Below are 20517 nucleotides of genomic sequence, written 5' to 3'. Positions count from 1 at the left end.
TAAAGACAACGTTCTGATGACAGACTTCGGCTTAAAGACGGCGAATTTTCATAAACTGCTCACAGCAAACCATCACTCGAAAACTGCATCGGCCTCACAGCAGCCCCCAACCAACCAGTCAGTCTGGCCAACAATTTGACTACCACCATTAAACCAGCAGTCCTGAACGAAGACACGGAGAAAGATTGAAGACATTGCAAAAAAACTGGGCTGCCACAACCATGAGAATAGTACAGAAACACTACAAAAACTTGATAAAAGGAGAAATGGATAAATTTACCAACCTATCCACACGGGACTAGGATGGCCCGTTCCAGGTAGCCTTATCCTCGGCAAGGAAAGGCCTGGGCTGCCACTTGCAGGAGACGATTGACAACAGACAATATTCATCTCCAAATTGACCGACTTCGAGGCTGAGGACAGCCAATCGAAGCCACCAAACGCCCAAGTCAATCACCAATGGCGGAGCCATCTGGTACAACGAAGCTTGTGGTCACCCAAGTCCATGTGCCGCCGAATCGCATCACGGGGGCAGAAAACAGCAAACGACCTCCCCCACGCAAACAATGAGTGATCGCCCACAGCCGTCTACGGCCCCACAGCTGCAACCGAGGACCAGCGAGGCCGCGGAGATCAGGGGAGACTGGTCAGCTGAAAAGCAGGACTATACTCCCCACACCACCACCATCCCCAAAAGAACAGACAGGGAAGGAACCACACTGGAATACCCACCCAAAAGACTGATCCATATGGGAATCCAGACCAAATAAACACTCCTACAGGACGAGGCGGGACCGTCCCAACAACAACTCACCAAGCCTGACTGGTCTGACCCTCATGCCAAATCACACAACAGCTAAACAGAGCTGTCTGGAAGTGGACGCCGGACAAAAAATAAACCTGACCACTATACCCCAGACTATCTGGCTAACAAACAAAACAAATGCCAAGACTAGAGGTTTAACAGAAGCACAAGCAAAACTATACTGATAATGGGAGACTCAAGTGCTGCCAAATTCCCACCTTTCGACTTGGCTAACCTACAAATTGACAGTTATCCGGGAGCCACATTCAGACATGCGCAGAGCACAACCAACAAAGCCACCCACTCCAACACAATGGAAGAGGTGATTGTGTCCTTTAGGCGAAGTAATAGATAACAAAAACTGAAAAAGACCACCATCAAGCAGCTTCAGGGGGCATCAGAGCAGCAAAAAGCAAATTCCCACGGGCCAATGTGCAGATACCCATGATTAACTACTCCACAAGCCTCCTGCTGGGGGAACAAACAAACCTACAAAAACTGAAAGAATACATCAAAGGCAACTCCAACCATGCCACCACTAAATAGGACTCTCTTCGAGACTTATAGAAGGACAAGGTGCACTGGACTCCACAGACGGCAATATAATTACTGACAAAACTGGTTGGAGTATTTAAATTAAAAGTCCCCACAAGCCTGCCAATACAGGACGGGAATGAAAATGTAGTACTAGCGAAAAACTCTCCTAACTTCCCCACAATTAATCCTACTGAACAGAGGAATAAAATTCATTCCAACTAAGTAACAAAAAGCATAATGGAACAGATCAGAAGGGACATTCAACAATGCCACAGAAGACAAACTAGCAGTGTATTACAAGGACAGCACAGATGCGGAGCCCCTGCCATTCACTCCCAAGTCGGAATAGACTCCTAACATCTAACGGAAATCGCGACCCTCATTGTGGCCAATTTGAATTATTTCGACAAATTCTTCCGCATACAGCACGTAGTAGAACCTAACCTCAGTACAAAAGACAGAGCCTTATCAGAACTCCTCGATAACAGACAGATCATTAAACCGGCCGACAAGGAGTGCAATTGTCATGGCCAGAGAACAATATCTGTGGAAAGCATACAGACGACAATTACTACCTAAAACTGAGGAAACCCCATCTATCTGGACAGTCCCATTAGTTTGAAGCAAGCAAAATTTTATTTACATCATTTTATTTATATCACTGTTAAAGTGCTTTACATTACATACACAAAATGCAAACAAATACATGAAGTGACTGAAATTTTTTTTAATATATATATATATATACACACACACACACACACACATATATACATATATATACGTACATATATATATACATACATATATACGTATATATATATATATGTGTGTATATATATGTATGAATACATATATACACGTATATATACACATATACACACATATACATACATACATATATATGTGTACGTGTGTATATATATATATATACATACATATATGTGTATATGTGTATATGTATACATGTATACATACACATATACATGTATATGTATATGTATACATGTATACATACACATATACATGTATATATGTATATATATACACACGTACACATATATGTATGTATGTATATGTATGTATATATACATATATACGCATATATGTATATATATATATACACACACATATATACACACATTATATATATATACACACATATATACATATTATATACACACATATATATACATACATATATACATACATATATATACACACACATATATATACACATATATATTGTGTATATATATACACACATTATATATACACATATATATATATATGTATATATGTATATATGTGTATATATATATATGTGTGTATATACACACACACACACACACACACACATATACATAATTATATACACACATATATATATATACACATATCCTTCTTTCAGCTTTTTCCCTGTTTTTCAGGGGTCGCCACAGCAGATTTTACAGTTTCCACCAGGAGCCTGTGAGGGCACAGTGCCAATGACCGTTGTTCGATCTGGTATGGTCTTTTCAATCTGCATATTGATTTGGCAAAATTTTACGTCGGATGCCCTTCCTGACACAACCACTAACCCTATGGACGGGGGCACAGGTAAAGCGCTGGATGCCATCCCAGTATTCATGGACTTGCGCCCATGCCTGTCGCTATATATATATACACATATATATACATATAATTACACACACACACATATATACATACATATATATATATATACACACACACACACACACACACACATATATACATATATACATACATACATACACACACACATATATACACATATATACATACATACACACACATATACACACATATACACACATATATATACACATATACATACATATATATACACATATATACATACATATATACACACATATATACATACATATATACATATATATACACATATACATACATATATATACACATATATACATACACACACATATACATACATATATACACACATATATACACACACACATATATACACACACACATATATACACACATATACATATATACACACATACATACACATATATATACACATATACATACACATATATATACACACATATATATACACACATATATACACACATATACATACATATATATACACATATATACATACATATATACACATACATATATATACACATATATACACATACATATATATATACACACACACATATCTATACACACACATATATATTGTGTATATATACACACATATATATACATTATATATACATATATATGTGTGTGTATATATATATATATATATATATATATATATATATATATATATACATATATATGTGTGTGTATATATATATATATATATATATATATATATATATATGTATATACACACACACACACACACACAAATAAATAGAACCGGTAGTAACAGACCAAGCTAAAAAAAAAACAGAAGTCAAACGTGGGAATCCATTAAAAGATGCGTTTTTAGAAGCCGCTTAAAACAATCGAAGATTTAGCAAATCTAATAGATTGGGGGAGATTATTCCAGAGGCTTGGGGCTGAAACTGCAAAAGCGAAGTCACATTTTGTTTTGCAGTTGGAATAAGCAAAAGATAAAAGACTGATGCCATCATGTTTACATAATTTGTAATATTCGTATACCTTTTCCAAGACCAATGTTATGATTGAGAGTTCATTTTAACTGCATTTGTTATGTATACATCATTTCATTTATTACAAGTAATAGTACTATCCTTTTGAAGTCTCAGCTTAAGGTTACGTACACATCAGGAAGACTCTTAAGCAGTACCGGCAAGCAATTATTGTATTACATGCAACTATGATTTGTATTGAGATTTATATTGACAGCCGATTTTAATGTTGAGGGGCAAATCCTGTTGGGTTTCTTTCACATAAGTTAGATGAAGGGAAGATCTCCGCAAGCAAGCAACTAACAAGACTTCATGTGTAATGAAAGTTTGTCGTATATAGCGAACTTTGAGAAGTTAATATTTACAAACAAGATTTGACGACTTCCCTGTCGTAGCATGCAGCCAACGAGGTGTAACCCCCCTGATTTTAGCTGCCCTAGAAAGAGTTAATGCATGTCCATGCAGTCCCCTGTAGAGGGCGCTAGCAGCCTGTCCAAATGGAAAATTACCAGGCCTTGTCAGATCAGAACGAGAGTAAAAGATTGACTGCAGACCTTTCTTGAGCTGCAGACGAATGAACCAAAGTCCAACTCGTAGAAGCTGGAACAGAGATACAAAATTTATGCCATGGTTACCCTTACTCATTTAAATTTACCAGTTTAAATTAATTAATCCCGTTTGGATTGCAGAGGATTGCTTGCTTGGAAACCTGTTTTCTTTCTTAGCCCGGATTCTTCAGTGTGTTTCTACAGTAGCTAACCATGTGCTAGTTTAGCCATGCTTGTCTTTTTTCTATCCATGCGCTGTAGTAGCATAGTAGTTGTCTTATAATGTGTAGGCCTGTTAGGCCTACAACTGAAGAGAACCTAGAACATTTCATTACAAAAAACAAATCGGAGGATTTTCAGATAGCCTATATCCTATAGCTTAATATGAATGTGAAATGTTATACGATTCTGCTGTGATTTGTACTTGTTAGCTGCAAGGACCTTCACTAGCTTCGTTTTGTTTCCTAATTCCATTATTTGGGAATGTGAAAGATTGACTCAAATATTCTAGATCTGGTGCTTTAGAGAGTAGAGACTTATTTTCTACCCTGCCGTATGCAGGTTGGTTTTTTTGTGTACTGGATTCCTTCCCCAAGAGAAGGGAGCAGCAAGCCCTGTGACCCACGAGGCGTAGACAGCACGTGGAAGAGTGGCGTCTTGCTTCTCCATTGAGGACGACCAGGAGAGACGGACAGACAAGACCGTTTTTGGAGATCTCCATTTTTGTGAATGAACACTACCCAGGTAGTTTCAGACTTATCTTTTCATATTTTCTCTTTTTGACCAGAGCTCTGAGTCTACACACTGAAAAGACATTTCAGACAGACCAAAAGGGGTTTGACCCTTATTCTTTATTATTTTCCTTATTGACCATTCAAAGTGCACTTGTATTGTTATTATGTTTAATAAAAGCCAGCCGTTTCTCTTTTATAATACTGTTGTCTGAATAATATTCTTTTCCAATGCCTCCTAGCCAAACCTATTTTAGATTATTTAGCCCAGTTTGCTTTATAACCCATTTTCGGAGTCATAGGCATTTTCTTTGTATGTTACTTCAATATATGTTACGCAACATGGAGCGTATACCATTTTTTCCACGTGAAGCTATTATGGTCTTCATGGGTCATTAATACTGTCAGTTTTCATGGTGGATTTGGAGGCGAAGACAACTTTCAAATAAACCAGTAGCGAGAAAGCCACTTGTGTCTGTGCTTTGAGGGAAATATAACTGAGGTTTGAGGATCAGAGTGGTCTGAAAGCGAAATGAGAAGATCGCAAATATAACTGGGGTCAAGATCATGCAGTGCTTTAAATGTAATCAATAAACTCAAGATTATTCTGAACTTTACAGGAGGCCAATGAAGAGATGCAAGAATAGGGGTAATATGGTACCTACAACTAGTTCTAGTTAGTTTAGCAACTGCATTTTGAACCAACTGTAGATAATTTAAAGTAGCATAGTTGAGGCCAGAGTAGAGAAAGTTACATTAATCTAGAAGGGAGAAAGTGTGAATTAATTTTTCGATGTCTTTAAAATTGATTTTTGCAATATTTTGTAGCTGAAACAGGATTGGACAACCTTAGTAACATGATGATCAAAAGACACTGGTCAAAGATGACACCAAATTTTTAGCGGTAGGTTTCATGTTTGAATGAAGTGGACCAATAAACATTGACTTCATATGTCTGTATAACATTTTGATTGTAAAATTTCAATAAATAAAATTTGTGAAAAAAGAAAAAAGTACCGGATCAAACATCTACTGCTCGTCGTTTTACTCAGCCGTATCATACAGCAGCACAGACAGTCAAACATGAAAAAACTGCAGCGGATTGTCAACAAGGCATCCAAAATCATAGGCAACCCATTCCCCTCAGTTGAATCTCTACATACTAACTGGACTGTAAAGCGAGCAAAGATCACCTGTGACCCCTCACATCCTGCTCATCACCTCTTCCAGCTCCTTCTCTCAGGGGAGCGCTACAGGTCACTGTCAACTAAGACTACACGCTTTGCAAACAGTTTTTTTCTCCCTATCTATCAAGACTCTGAATTCCTCCCTATAGTCCCATCCTCACACACCATTGGCATAAATACCACCATTCACCTGTTATACCTGATGTGTTTATTTCTGCTATTGTGTAACTGTATTGTTCGTGATTTGTGGAGTGTCTGTTGTTGTACATGTATATATTGTGCTGCAGAATCAAAATGTAGCAAAAACTAATTTCACCGGTTTTGCTCGTGTGGCTAATAAAATTTACCAAAAATCATATCTTCAAATCAACTTCTCTGCCATGTTCTCTGCTCTATACTATTATATCCATCGATTATATCTAACTATACTATGTCCTATACTCTATGTTCTCTGCTCTATACTATCTAACGATTATATTACATCTATCTATACTCTGTTCTCTGCTCTACTGTATTTATTATATCTATCAAATACCATGTTGCGCGCGCACGCGCACACATTCCTCTCACAGCTGGGGAACATATATTAAATAAAGAAGAGGGGCACATCTTTGTTAGGACCTTGGTTTGGTATGGACCCAAGTACAGAAAAAAAATAAATCAGACAGAAACCAGGCTTCAAACAATAATCCAGTCTTTCACTTGACAAACTCACCAGGAACAAACAATAAACCAGTATTTATGACTTGACAAACTAAATCAGGGGGAAAAAAAATAATCCAGCCTTTATGACTTGACAAACTAAATCGGGAACAAATAACCCAGTCTTCATGACTTGAGACCCTAACTCAGGAACATGTGCTTGCACATTGTTTTTAATGACAATAAAACTGAAAATAATCCAGTCTTTATGACTTGACATACTAAATCTGGAACAAACAATAATTCAGTCTTTATGACCTGACAAACTAAACCAGGTACAAACAATAATCCAGTCTTTATGACTTGAGAAACTAAACCAGGACCAAACAATAAACCAGTCTTTATGACGAGACAAACTAAATCAGGGACAAATGTCCCCCAAAGTATTTTTGGGGGACGCTGGTTTTTGTTAAAATTTGTTTGGGCACTATTTGGGTATGTGTAGTGATGGGAGCTTGTTGCTGGTGGGTATACTGTAAAATATCACAGCAACAAAGACGAACTCTTAAGCTAACAATGGCAATGACATTTCTGATGGGAAGTACCAAGCTTGTCGGAGTGACAGTTTTGGATAAAGTTTACAGATGGCTCTTTCTATATGTTGCGGTTGAGGTATGTTTTGGGTTATAGTGAAGCGGATAAAAGCCAAACTCGAGTGGAATTGTGCAAATTATGATACAAGCATGAAATTTGGTGCATTTCTTCTCCACAGGCTTCCGATCAAATCTGTCCGATTGGCCACTTGAAAATCCAAGATGGAGGCCATTTTTCAAGATGGCTGTCAAATTAGCCTCCAAAAATGGCTTTTTTTTATATATATTTTGTGTCGTTTTTTGGCTTGATTGATCTTGGTGTCAAATTCCTATGTTTTCAAGCCTGTTGGGTTGGATTTTGGGATTTTTATATAGCAACAAATTTTATACACCAAATTAATGAGTGGGTGTGTTTTTTTTTTTTTTTTTTAATTGTACTTTTCTGCAATTTAATGTTTTTAGGGTTAGGACTAAGGTTTAAATTTGGATAAAATCAATTGATGAATTCCTGCATTTTTTTCCCCCTTTTTACCACTCAGAACATGCTCCTTCCCTTGATGCTCCCATAAAAGGAACACTGAACGGTCACCAAAAGCACAGAGCTTGTGATTAAACCACTTCTCTGTACCTGCTTCGCACTCAGGAAGAAGCACCCCAGCTCATCATTGTGGGTGGCGGGACTCACACTTTACAAAAACATTTCTCAATATGAGAACTAAAGAAATTATCCCTGAAATTAGGATGAGGTGTGGATAAACCTAACGGATGGCTCTATATCTTTCAGTTAGCTTTGGGATAAGGGTTCTATCTTCTCTGGCAGACAATCCTACAGAGCCACAGCAATACAGACTAACTCGTCGCGATAGCCAAGCTATCCATGGCAATGGCATTTCTAAAGCAAAGAACCGAGCTTTTCAGAGTAAAAGTTTTGCATAAAATTAACAGACGGCGCTTTCTACATGTTTCACTTGAGGTAGGGTTCGGGTAAGGGATTATCTGCTCAGTCAGACAATCCCACAAAAAAAAATACCACAACAGAGAATAACTCTTGACAGTAGCCAAGCTATCCATGACAAAGTCATTTCTGAGGGAAAGTACTGACCTTTTTTGAGTGAAATGTTTGGATAAAATTAAAAGATGGCTCACAGTCATGTTTTCTCCTCTTTTTTTCTTCTTTCATTATTTCAGGATGTCTCTCCTATCTTTTATTTATTTTCGGTCTGGTTGTGCTTGTTTCGTTCGCATTCTGATTTAATGTCCATGTTATTTCCAACTGAAATACTTGTTTATATGTTTTATTATTGTGAAAAAAAACTATTAATCATAAAAAAGATGGCTCTTTCTACATCTTTTGGTTAGGGATGAGTTAGGCTAAGAGTTTTATCTGCTCAGGCAGACAATCCTACAGACAATACCTCAGCAACAGCGACTACCTCTTCACAGTTGCCAAAGTAACCATGGCAAAGGCATTTCTGATGGAAAGTACAGAGCTTCATGGAGTGATAGTTTCGGATAAAGTTAACAGATGGCTCTTTCTACACGTTTCGGTTGGGTTAGGGTAAGTGTTTTATCGGTTCAGGCAGACCATCCCACAGAGAATACCACGGCAACAGAGACTAACTCAAGGTAGCCAAGCTAACCACCGCAATGGCATTTCTGATGGAAAGTACCAAGCTTCTCGGAGTGAAAGTTTTGGTTAACATTAATGGACGCCTCTTTCTACATGTTTCACTTATGGTAAGGGTTTTATCTGTTCAGGCGGACAATCCCGCAGAAATACAACAGCAACAGAGACTGTGTGCCTAAGCAGATAAAACCCTTATACTAAACCTATCCCAACCCTTACAAAAACATGTAGAAAGAGCCAGCCACTAATTATATCCAAACCACAAGCTCCGAAACACTCCGTATCTTCCACCAGAAATACCATTGCCGTGGTTAGCTTGGCTCCTGCTAAGAATTAATCCCACAAAGAATACCATAGCAACAGAGACTGTCTTGGCGGTTGCCAAGCTAATCACTGCAGTGGCATTTCTGATGCGAAGTACAGAGCTTCTCGGTATGCAAAATTTGGATAAAATTAACAGACGGCTCTTTCGACACGTTTGGGTTGGGGTTTATATTAGGGTAGAGGTTTTACCTGCTCAGGCAGCAAATCCCACAGAAAACCCCACAGCAAGAGACCAACTCTTCACGGTAGCCAAGCTAACCACGGCTCTGGCATTTCACACTGAACATACTAGGTTAACTTTATGGTTAGGGTTGAATGCCAGAGCCAATACATGTCAACTGAGCACCTCCGCCAATGCCCAAGTGCTGGATTAGAAATACCCCCATGATTAGGGATATGGATAGAGTTTAAGCGGTAAGGTATAAGGGCAATTTGGGTGTTTATTTGTTACAACTGATCTCCCAGTTTTGTATCTTGATTACTTTATCCCGTTTTAAACTTGAAAAGTTGTTGGTGGGGTTTGGAACAATACAAGTGTTTGTTGTTTGTTTTGTTTTTTTTTCAAATTGAACTTTTCTGCAATTGCAATTTAATCTTTTAAGAGTCAAGAGTAAGGTTTAGGGTTAGATCAAATTGATCAATTTCTGCACTTTTTTCCTTTTTACCACTCAGAACATGCCCCTTCTCTTGATGCTCCCGTAAAAGGAACATTGAACGTCATCTAAAGCACAGAGCTTGTGATTAAACCACTTCTCTGTACCCGCTAAGCGTTCAGGAAGAAGCACCCCAGCTCATCATCGTGGGTGGCGGGACTCACTTTAGAAAAACATCTCTCACGATAAAAACTAAAGAACTTATCCCCGAAAGTAGGATTAGGTTTGGCTAAACGTAACGGATGGCTCTATATCTTTCGGTTAGGGTTGGGGCAAGGGTTTCATCTGCTCTGGCACACAATCCTACAGAGAATACCACAGCAAGACACCAACTCGTCGCAGTAGCCAAGCTAACCACGGCAATGGTATTTCTGATGGAAAGTACTGAGCTTTTCAGAGTAAAAGTTTCGCATAAAATCAACGGAGAGCGCTTTCTACATGTTTCACTTGAAGTAGGGTTTGGGTTAGGGCTTATCTGCTCAGTCACACAAGCCCACAAAAAAAATACCACAACAACAGAGAATTCTTAGCAGTAGCCAGGCTATCTATGGCAAAGTCATTTCTGAAAGAAAGAACCAAGCTTCTTAGAGTGAAAGTTTTGGATAAAATTAACGGAGGACTCTTTCTATATCTTTCGGTTAGGGATGAGTTAGGCTAAGATTTTTATCTGCTCGGGCAAACAATCCAACACACAATACCACAGCAACAGAGAATAATTCTTCGCAGTAGCATTTCTGAACATGGAATGATAGTTTCAGATAAAACTAATGGGTTGCTCTTTCTACATGTTTCACTTATGGTAAGGGTTTTATCTGTTCAGTCGGACAATCCCGCAGAAATACAATAGCAGAGACTAACTCTTCGTGGTAGCCAAGCTACCCACGGCAATGGCATTTCTGATGGAAAGTACCAAACTTCTTGGAGTAAAAGTTTAGCTTAAAATTAATGGACGGCACTTTCTACAATGCTTCGCTTAGTTGTAAGGGTTTTATCAGCTCAGGCAGACAATCGCACAGAGAACACCACAGCGACAGAGACGAGCTCTTCGTGGTAGCCAAGCTAACCACAGCAATGGCATTTCTGATGGAAAGTACCAAGCTTATCAGAGTGAAAGTTTTGGATAACATTAATGGACGGCTTTTCTACATATATCGTTTAGTGTAAGGGTTTTATCAGCTCAGGCAGTCAATCGCACAGAAAACACCACAGCAACAGAGAATAAATTCGTAGTAGCCAAGCTAACTATGGCAATGGCATTACTGATGGACAGTACCAAGCTTCTCGGAGTGAAAGTTTTGGATAACATTAATGGACGGCTTTTCTACATATTTCGCTTAGCCTAAGGGTTTTATCAGCTCAGGCAGTCAATCGCACAGAGAATACCACAGCAACAGAATCTAACTCTTCGCAGCAGCCAAGATAACCACGGCAATGGCATTTCTGATGGAAAGTACCAAGCTTCTCGGAGTGAAAGTTTTGGATAAAATTACTGGATGGCTCTTTCTACACTTTTCGCTTAGGTTAAGGGTTTTATCAGCTCAGGCAGACAATTGCACAAAAAAATACCACAACAGAGAATAACTCTTAGCAGTAGCCAAGCTATCCATGTCAAAGTCATTTCTGATGGAAAGTACTGAGTTTTTCCAACTGAAAGGTTTGGATAAAATCTACATCTTTCGGTTAGGGATGAGTTTGGCTAAGAGTTTTATCTGCTCAGGCAAACAATCCATACTGACAATACCACAGCAACATTGACTACCTCTTCGCAGTAGCATTTCTGAACATAGATAGTTTCAGATAAAACTAACAGATCGCTCTTTCTACATGTTTCGGTTGGGATAGGGCAAGGTTTTTACCTGCCAAGGCAGACAATCCCACACAGAATACCTCAGCAACAGAGACTAACTCTTCGCAGTAGCCAAACTATGGCAATGGCATTACTGATGCAGGGTACCAAACTTCTTAAAGTGAAAGTTTTGGATAAAATTAATAGATGGCTCTTTCTAAATGTTTCGCTTAGTTGTAAGGGTTTTATCAGCTCAGCCAAACAATCACACAGAGAATACCACAGCAACAAAGTCCAACTCTTGGCAGTAGCCAAGCTAACCACGGCAATGGCATTTCTGATGGAAAGTACCAAGCTTCTTGGAGTAATAGTTTTGGATAAAATTAATGGACGGCTCTGTCTACATGTTTCGCTTAATTGTAAGGGTTTTATCACCTCAGGCAGTCAATCGCACAGAAAATACTACAGCAACAGAGAAAAACTCTTTGTAGTAGCCAAGCAAACTACGGCAATGGCATTCCTGATGGAAAGTACCAAGCTTCTCGGAGTGAAACTTTTAGATAACATTAATGGACGGCTCTTTCTACAGGTTTCACTTATGGTAAGGGTTTTATCTGTTCAGTCGGACAATCCCGCAGAAATACAACAGCAACAGACTCTTTGTCGTAGCCAAGCTAACCACGGCAATGGCATTTCTGATGGAAAGTACCAAACCTCTCAGAGTATACGTTTTAGATAAAATTAATGGACGGCTCTTTCTACATTTTTCACTTAGTTGTAAGGGTTTTATCAGCTCAGCCAAACAATCACACAGAGAATACCACAGCAACAAAGTCCAACTCTTCGCGGTAGCCAAGCTAACCACAGCAATGGCATTTCTGATGGAAAGTACCAAGCTTCTTGTAGTAATAGTTTTGGATGAAATTAATGGACGGCTCCGTCTACATGTTTCGCTTAATTGTAAGCGTTTTATCAGCTCAGGCAGTCAATCGCACAGAAAATACCACAGCAACAGAGAAAAACTCTTTGTAGTAGCCAAGCTAACTATGGCAATGGCATTCCTGATGGAAAGTACTAAGCTTCTCGGAGTGCAAGTTTTGGAAAACCTTAATGGACGGCTCTTCCTACATGTTTCGCTTAGATGTAAGGGCTTTACCTGTTCAGTCAGACAAATCGCACAGAGATACAACAGCAACAGACTCTTCGTCGTAGCCAAGCTAACCACCGCAATGGCATTTCTGATGGAAAGTACCAAACCTCGGAGTGAAAGTTTTGGTTAACATTAATGGACGCCTCTTTCTACGTTTCACTTATGGTAAGGGTTTTATCTGTTCAGGCGGACAATCCCGCAGAAATACAACAGCAACAGAGACTGTCTGCCTAAGCAGATGAAACCCTTATACTAAACCTATGCCAACCCTTACAAAAACATGTAGAAAGAGCCAGCCGCTAATTATATCCGAACCACAAGCTCCGAAACACTCCGTATCTTCCACCAGAAATACCATTGCCGTGGTTAGCTTGGCTCCTGCTAAGAATTAATCCCACAAATAATACCATAGCAACAGAGACTGTCTTGGAGGTTGCCAAGCTAACCACTGCAGTGGCATTTCTGATGGGAAGTACAGAGCTTCTCGGTATGCAAAATTTGGATAAAAGTAACAGACGGCTCTTTCAACACATTTGGGTTGGGTTAGGGTTTGTATTAGGGTAGAGGTTTTACCTGCTCAGGCAGCAAATCCCACAGAAAACCCCACAGCAACAGAGACCAACTCTTCGCGGTAGCCAAGCTAACCACGGCTCCGGCATTTCACACTGAACATACTAGGTTAACTTTATGGTTAGGGTTGAATGCCAGAGCCAACACATGTCAACTGAGCACCTCCGCCAATGCCCAAGTGCTGGATTAGAAATACCCCCAGGATTAGGGGTAGGGATATGGATAGAGTTTGATTGGTTAAGTCTGGGGGCAATTTGGGTGTTTATTCGTTACAACTGATCTCCCAGTCTTACATCTTGATTACTTTATCCCGTTTTAAACTTGAAAAGTTGTTGGTGGGGTTTGGAACAATACAAGTGTTTGTTGTTTGTTTGATTTGTTTTTCAAATTGAACTTTTCTGCAATTTAATGTTTTAAGAGTTAAGACTAAGGTTTAGATCAAATTGATCAATTTCTGCCCTTTTTACCACTCAGAACATGCCCCTTCTCTTGATGCTCCCATAAAAGGAACATTGAACGTCATCTAAAGCACAGAGCTTGTGATTAAACAACTTCTCTGTACCCGCTTAGTGCTCAGGAAGAAGCACCCCAGCTCATCATCGTGGGTGGCGGGACTCACTTTAGAAAAACATTTCTCACGATAAAAACTAAAGAACTTATCCCCGAAAGTAGGATTAGGTTGGGCTAAACTTAACGGATGGCTCTATATCTTTCGGTTAGGGTTGGGGCAAGGGCTTCATCTGCTCTGGCACACAATCCTACAGAGAATACCAAAGCAAAGACACCAACCTCATCGCAGTAGCCAAGCTAACCACGGCAATGGTATTTCTGATGGAAAGTACTGAGCTTTTCAGAGTAAAAGTTTTGCATAAAATGAACTGAGAGCGCTTTCTACATGTTTCACTTGAAGTAAGGTTTGGGTTAAGACTTATCTGCTCAGTCACACAATAAAATACAACAGAATAATTCTTAGCAGTAGCCAGGCTGTCTATGGCAAAGTCATTTCTGAAAGAAAGAACCAAGCTTCTTAGAGTGAAAGTTTTGAATAAAATTAATGGAGGACTCTTTCTACATCTTTCGGTTAGGGATGAGTTAGGCTAAGATTTTTATCTGCTCAGGCAAACAATCCAACACACAATACCACAGCAACAGAGAACAATTCTTCGCAGTAGCATTTCTGAACATGGAATGATAGTTTCAGATAAAACTAATGGATTGCTCTTTCTACATGTTTCAGTTGGGATAGGGTAAGGGTTTTACCTGCTCAGGCAGACAATCTCACAGCAACAGAGGCTAACTCCTCGCAGTAGCAAAGCTCACCATGGCAATGACATTTCAGACGGAAAGTACCAAGTTTCTCGGAGTGACAGTTTTTCGATCTTATCAACGTCTGCACCTTATGCAATGTTTCGGTTTGGTTGGCGCAAGGGATTTACCTGCTCAGGCAGACAATCCCACAGCAACAGAGAATTACTTCGTCGTAGACAAGCTAACCACAGCAATGGCATTGCTCTTCTCAAGTACCGAGCTTCTGAGTGATACTTTCGGGGCAAAAAATTGACAGAGGCCGTTTCCACATGTTTCACTTAGTGTAAGGGTTTTATCAGCTCAGGCAGACAATCGCACAGAGACTACCACAGCAACAGAGACCAACTCTTCGCAGTAGCCAAGCTCATTACGGCAATGGCATTTCTGATGAAAAGTACCAAGCTTCTTGGAGTGAAAGTTTTGGATAACATTGCTGAACAGCTCTTTCTACATATTTCGCTTAGTTGTAAGGGTTTTATCAGCTCAGTCAGACAATCCCACAACAAAATACCACAACAGAGAATAATTCTTAGCAGTAGCCAGGCTATCGATGGCAAAGTCATTTCTGAAAGAAAGAACCAAGCTACTTAGAGTGAAAGTTTTGGATAAAATTAATGGAGGGCTCTTTCCACATTTTTCGGATACGGATGAGTTAGGCTAAGATTTTTATCTGCTCAGGCAAACAATACCACAGCAATAGAACATGGAGTGATAGGGTTAGGTAGTCGCATTGCTGAACGGCTCTTCCTACATATTCCGCTTAGTGTAAGGGTTTTATCAACTCAGTCAGACAATCCCACAAAAAATTACCACAACAACAAAGAATAATTCTTAACAGTAGCCAGGCTATCTATGGCAAAGTCATTTCCGAAAGAAAGTACCAAGCTTCTCGGAGTGAAATCTGGATAAAATTACTGGACCGCTCTTTCTACATATTTCGCTAAGCGAAAGGGTTTTATCAGCTCAGACAAACAATCGCACAGAGAACACCACAGCAACAGAGAATGACTCTTCGTAGTAGCCAAGCTAACTGCAGCAATGGCATTCCTGATGGAAAGTGCCAAGCTTCTCGAAGTGAAAGTTTTGCATAACATTAATGGACGGCACTTTCTACATGTTTCACTTCCGGTAAGGGTTTTATCTGTTCAGGCGGACAAACCCACAGAAATACAAGAACAACAGAGACTAGCTATTCGTGGTAGCCAAGCTAACCAGGGCAATGGCATTTCTGATGGAAAGTACCAAGCTTTTTGGAGGGAAAGATTTGGGTAAAATTAATGCCCGGCTTTTTTTTTTTTTTTTACATATTTCGCTTAGTGTAAGGGTTTTATCCGTTTAGGTGGACAATCCTGCAGAAATACAACAGCAACAGAGACCAACTCTTCGTGGTAGCCAAGCTAACCACGGCAATGGAATTTCTGAAGCAAAGAACCGAGCTTCTTGGAGTGAATGTTTTGGATAAAATTAACAAACGGCTCTTCCTACATGTTTTGGTTGGGTTAGGGTAAGTGTGTTACCTGTTTAAGCAGACAATCGCAGAAATACAACAGCAACAGAGACTAACTCTTCATTGTAGCCAAGCTAACAATGAAAATGGAATTTCTGATGGGAAGTACCAAGCTACTCGTAGTAAAAGTTTTGGATAAAATCGCTGGACGGCTTTTTCTATATATTTCGCTTAGTTGTAAGGGCATCATCTGCTCAGGCAGACAATCGCACAGAGAATACCACAGCAACAGAGACTAACTCTTCGCAGTAGCGAAGCTAACAACGGCAATGGCATTTCTGAAGGAAAGAACTGAGCTTCTCGGACTGAAAATTTTGGATGAAATTAACGGAGTGCTTTCTAAATGTTTCACTTAGAGTAAGGGTTTTATCTGTTTAGGCGGACAATCCCTCAGAAATACAACAGCGACAGAGACTAACTCTTCGTGGTAGCCAAGGTAACCACGGCAATGGCATATTTGAAGGAAAAACCGAGCATCTTGGAGTGAAAGTTTTGGATAAAACTAATGGACGGCTCTTTCTACATGTTTCACTTATGGTAAGAGTTTTATCAGCTCAGGCAGACAATCGCACAGAGAATATCACAGCAATAGAGATAAACTCTTCGCAGTAGCCAAGCTAACCACGCCAATTGCATTCCTGAAGGAAAGAACCAAGCTTCTCGTAGTAAACGTTTTGGATAAAAATCAACGGATGGTCCTTGCTACTTGTTTTGGTGGACGTAGTGTTTGAGTTTAGGGTCAAGTTTTTCTGCTCAAGAGGTCCGCGGTGGTGTAGCGGTCTAAGCATCGGCTTGGTGTCGATGCAGTTGCCCACTGGGGACTGGGGTTCGCGCCCCGGTCTCGTCAGATCCGACTATGGCCGGACTAGATGAAGCAGCAATCATTGGCAACGCTGTCTTCGGGAGGGGGGCGGAGTCAGCTTGTGTTCGTCATGTGAATGCGTCTGTCTGTGTCGGAAAAACAGTGGTTCGGCTTGGATTCGCCTTGTCACGAAAGTGGGGAGGCGTCTCCTTCGAGACTGCCGGCCGGAGAGATGCAGTTGGCGAACGCATGCAATACGAGGGTGGGTGTTTGAATTAAAATAGGGATCAATTGGCCACTAAATGGTGAGAAAAAAGGGAAAAATCAGAAATAAATTAAAAAAAAAAAAAAAAGTTTTTCTGCTCAGGCGGACAGTGCCCAAGCGCTGGCTTAGCGATACCCAAATATGAGAGTTATGGAGAGATTGATGGGTTCAATTTGGATGTTTTTTCTTCTTTACAACTGATCTGCCACTGTCCTGTATCTTGATTAGTTTATCCCGTGTTAAACTTGAAAAATTGCTGGTGAGGTTTGGAGCATAACAAACGATTTTTTTTTTAAAATTGAAGTTCTTTGCTATGGCAGTTTGTTTTTAGAGTTATGTTTCAATAAAATTGATAGATTTCTCCATTTTACCAATCAGAGCATGCATCTTGACTCAAAAGCACACAACTTGAGATTATCCACCGTTTATTCTGTTTTAAACTTGAAAAGTTGTTGGTGGGGTTTGGAGCATTATAAATGATTTTTTTTAATTGAAGTTCACTGCTATTGCCGTTTAATGTTTTTAGGGTTAGGTTTAAAATAAAATTGATGGCTTTCTCAATTTTTTTACCACTCAGAGCACGCTCTTTGCCTCAAAAGCACAGAGCTTGTAATCAAATCACTTCTCTGTACCTGCTTCATGCTCAGGAAGAAGCACCGCAGCTCATCATCGTGGGTGGCGGACTCACACTTAGAAACATTTTTACAAACCAAGAACGACAGAAATAACCGCTGAAAGTGTAGTCTTCTGAATCTTTCGGTTAGGATTAGGTTTGCATAATTTGATGGAAATGGCATTTCTGATGGAAAGTACCGAGCTTCTCGAAATGAAAGTTTTGGATAAAATTAACGGATGTCTCTTTCTACATCTTTGGCCAGGGTTTGCGTAGGGTTACAGTGAGGGTTTTTCCTACTCAAAAGTTGTTCCACAGACAATACCACAGCAACAGACAGTCTGCCTGAGCAGATAAAACTCTTATACTAAACCTATCCCAACCCTTACAGAAAGATGTAGAAAGAGCCATCCGTTAATTATATCCAAACCTTAAGCTCCGTTACAGTATTTTCCGTCAAATACCATTGCCGTGGTTAGCTTGACTTCTGCTAAGAATTAATCCCACAAAGAATACCATAGCAACAGAGACTGTCTTGGCGGTTGCCAAGCTAACCATTGCAATGGCATTTCTGATGGAAAGTACAGAGCTTCTCTGTGTGAAAGGTTTGGATAAAAATCCACATACGGCTCTTTCAACACGTAAGGGTAGGGTTTGTGTTAAGGTAAAGGTTTTACCTGCTCAGGCAGAAAATCCCACAGAGATTAACTCTTCATGTTAGCCACGCCAACCATGGCAATGGCATTTTTGATGGGAAATACTAGGCTTCTCTGAGTGAAAGGTAAGGGTTAGAATTGAATGCCAGAGCAAACATGTCAACCAGGCGCCTCAACAATGCCCAAATACTGGCTTACAGATACCCCCAGGTTTAGGGTTACGAATTTGGAGAGAGTTTGATGGATTGGGTATAGGATCTGTTTGGAGGTTGTTTATTCTTTACACTTGATCCCCCATTGTCTTCCCTCTTGATTAGTTTATCCCGTTTTAAACTTGAAAAGTTGTTGGTGGGGTTTGCAGCAATACAATTGGGTTTCTTTTATTGAATTGCACTTCTACAATCGTCATGTTTTTAGGGTTTGGACTAAGTTTTAGGGGTAGGTTTAGATAAAATTGATGAATTCCTACATTTTTGCCCCTCCTTTTTACCACACAGAACATGCTCTTTCCTCTTGATAACTCCATAAAAGCAACACTGAACGGTCACCAAAAGCACAGAGTGAGTGATTAAACCACTTCTCTGTACCTGCTTCGCGTTCAGGGAGAAGCACCCCAGGCTCATCATGGTGGGTGGCGGGACTCGCACTTTAGAAAAACATTTCTCAAGATAAAAACTAAAGACATTATCTCTGAAATTAGTATTAGGTTTTGATAAACTCAATGGATGGCTCTATATCTTTTGGTTACGGTTGGGGTAAGAGTTTTATCTGCTCTGGCAGACAATCCTACAGACAATACCACAGCAATAGAGACCAACTCGTCGCAGTAGCCAAGCTAACCACGGCAATGGTATTTCTGTTGGAAAGTAGAGAGCTTCTCCGAGTAAAAGCTTTGCATAAAGTTAACAGACAGCGCTTTCTACAGGTTTCGCTTGAGGTAGGATTTGGGTTAGGGTAGGGGTTTTATCTGCTCAGCCACACAATCCCAAAGAAAACACCACAGTAACAGAGACCAACTCTTCATAGTAGCTAAACTAACCACAGCAAAGTCGTTTCTAATGGAAAGTACCGAGCTTCTCGGAGTGATAGTTCCGGATGAAATTAACAGACGACTCTTTCTACATGTTTCACGTAAGAGTTTTATCTGCTCAGCCAGATAATCCCAAAGAAATACCACAGCAACAGACAGTCTTGGTGGTAGCCAAGCCAACCATGGCAAATGGCATTTCTGATGGAATAGCAAGCTTCTCGCAGCGATAGTTTTGGCTAAAATAAACGGATGGCTCTTTCTACATGTTTCGGTTGGTTTAGTTTAAGTGTTTTACCTGCTCAGGCAGACAATCCCACACAAAATAGCACAGCAACAGAAACTACCACTTAGCCAAGCTAAACAGCAATGAAAATTCTGAAATAAAGTACCGACTTTCTCGTACTCGAAATTTTGGATCAAACTAACTGACTTTCTTCATGTTTTGGTTGAGGTAGGGTTTGGTTAAGGGTTTTATCTGCTCAGGAAAACTATCTCACAGCAACAGAGACTAACCCTT

The 20517-nt window shown here is 39.8% G+C and overlaps 4 non-coding genes and 1 pseudogene across 4 annotated transcripts; all 5 read right to left on the bottom strand.

Moving 5' to 3' along the window:
* Nucleotides 1-8239: 8239 nt before the first annotated feature.
* LOC130127406 (small nucleolar RNA U3) lies at nucleotides 8240-8454 on the bottom strand. Its single transcript, XR_008811814.1, has one exon. It is a non-coding gene; the product is annotated as a small nucleolar RNA U3 (small nucleolar RNA).
* A 1869-nt stretch (nucleotides 8455-10323) lies between these two features.
* Nucleotides 10324-10536, bottom strand: LOC130127432 (small nucleolar RNA U3). Its single transcript, XR_008811819.1, has one exon. It is a non-coding gene; the product is annotated as a small nucleolar RNA U3 (small nucleolar RNA).
* A 3748-nt stretch (nucleotides 10537-14284) lies between these two features.
* On the bottom strand, nucleotides 14285-14497 carry LOC130127426 (small nucleolar RNA U3). The gene has a single exon (XR_008811817.1). It is a non-coding gene; the product is annotated as a small nucleolar RNA U3 (small nucleolar RNA).
* Nucleotides 14498-18269: 3772 nt separating this feature from the next.
* LOC130127489 (small nucleolar RNA U3) lies at nucleotides 18270-18448 on the bottom strand (annotated as a pseudogene).
* A 1010-nt stretch (nucleotides 18449-19458) lies between these two features.
* LOC130127438 (small nucleolar RNA U3) lies at nucleotides 19459-19679 on the bottom strand. The gene has a single exon (XR_008811820.1). It is a non-coding gene; the product is annotated as a small nucleolar RNA U3 (small nucleolar RNA).
* Nucleotides 19680-20517: the final 838 nt, after the last annotated feature.

This window comes from Lampris incognitus, chromosome 1 (assembly GCF_029633865.1).
Source record: "Lampris incognitus isolate fLamInc1 chromosome 1, fLamInc1.hap2, whole genome shotgun sequence".
NCBI lineage: Eukaryota > Metazoa > Chordata > Actinopteri > Lampriformes > Lampridae > Lampris > Lampris incognitus.
The sequence above is the reverse complement of the archived record's forward strand: the minus strand, read 5'-3'. Positions and strand labels throughout refer to the sequence as shown.